The sequence below is a fragment of the Seriola lalandi genome, unplaced genomic scaffold (genome assembly GCF_002814215.2).
Source record: "Seriola lalandi dorsalis isolate HSWRI2012SDOR001 ecotype SW California unplaced genomic scaffold, Sedor1 jcf7180002054389, whole genome shotgun sequence".
Classification (NCBI taxonomy): Eukaryota; Metazoa; Chordata; class Actinopteri; order Carangiformes; family Carangidae; genus Seriola; species Seriola lalandi.
In genome coordinates, this window is record NW_019524942.1 from 1,765 (window position 1) to 3,175 (window position 1,411).

The following is a 1,411-nucleotide window of genomic DNA, read 5'->3' on the forward strand; positions in this document are numbered from 1 at the left end:
AATAAAAAACAACAATTCTTTATGATAAAGAACCAGTAACAGTATGAGCTGGATCAATAAGGATATGGATCAGATAAAGATAAAACACTAACGATACCCATCCAAATCAATTCAGATCCCTTCAGTCTTGTTCAGTGTTATTTTGTCACAGACATGAAGGATTACGTCATTTGTCAAAGACATAAAGTTGTCTGCTGCTGCTGCCTGAGAATTTACACTGAATAAGAATCTGATCAAATGTTTAGGATCTGGGTCAGTGTCAATGATCATGAGGGAAGTCATCGACTTATTTCTGCTCTTTGTGCAGAACGGAGGTTGTTGTAGTGAGGTAGGAAATAACCTCAGACTGTCAGACAAGCGTCCGTGAGAAAAGTCTTACGAAACCGGTCCCTGGTGTGTACAGGTGGTTCTTGCAGACCACTACAGACACTCAGCATATGATGTGCGCTGTGCTCTAAGTAACATACGTGACTAATGGCGCGTCCATCAAACCTGCTGCTCTTTCAATAAGCGCCTCGACGCTGTGTTTTAATTCCGCGAAAAAAAAACCACGACCTGGGGCTTTCCACACCGGGGTGTACATAGTGGAACAGACATGCTTTAATTAAAGAACTGACTCCTAAATTCTGCTGTTTTTTCTTATAAAGCACTGGCTGGTTTAGGACCAAAACACGACAATTTATTGCTGTGAACTGTCCAGATCTCTGGGACACGGTTACCGTCCCCACGTCCAAACTAAACACGGAGACGCAGCGTGTAGTTTTTATGCACCCCACATCTGGAAAACCTCTGCTCAAACTATCTGTCTTCTCTAAATAATATTAAATTTGGGACAATTTATCCATATCCTGCACTGAAATCTTTATTCTCCTGTTTAATCGATCTTTTTATCTTTGGTTTTATTGTGCTCTTTTTTTTTTCTTTTTTTCTTTTTTTAGCTAATTTGTGTATTTTATATATATTAATATATCTTATACATGTGTCTTTGGACAACTCTTAAAGGAGTTTGTCATTCCTCTTTTTTTTTTATCTTTGTCCTCACCCATGATACCATGATCATTTTTTTTTCTTTAAGTTTCTCTTTTCATTTTGTTAATTTTATTGTAAATACTTAAAAAAAATACTTGACGCAAGTGCCCATAAAAATGTACAGAAGTTTAGTGGTAATTCTTTCACAATTTACACACACAAATACAGCAGAAAAATATAAGAAATACAAGTATAATAAACTCTGTTTACATGTAAAGTGATTCTATCACGACTCATTTTTGTGCTTGTATGTTTTCAAATCACTGAAAATATTAATAATTCAGTTTTTAAAATGTAGCTTACATCACAATGCTCATTGTATTGCCCAGGAAATAGACAGATCCCAGATGATTAAGAATCCTCACAGATACTTTTCTAATCT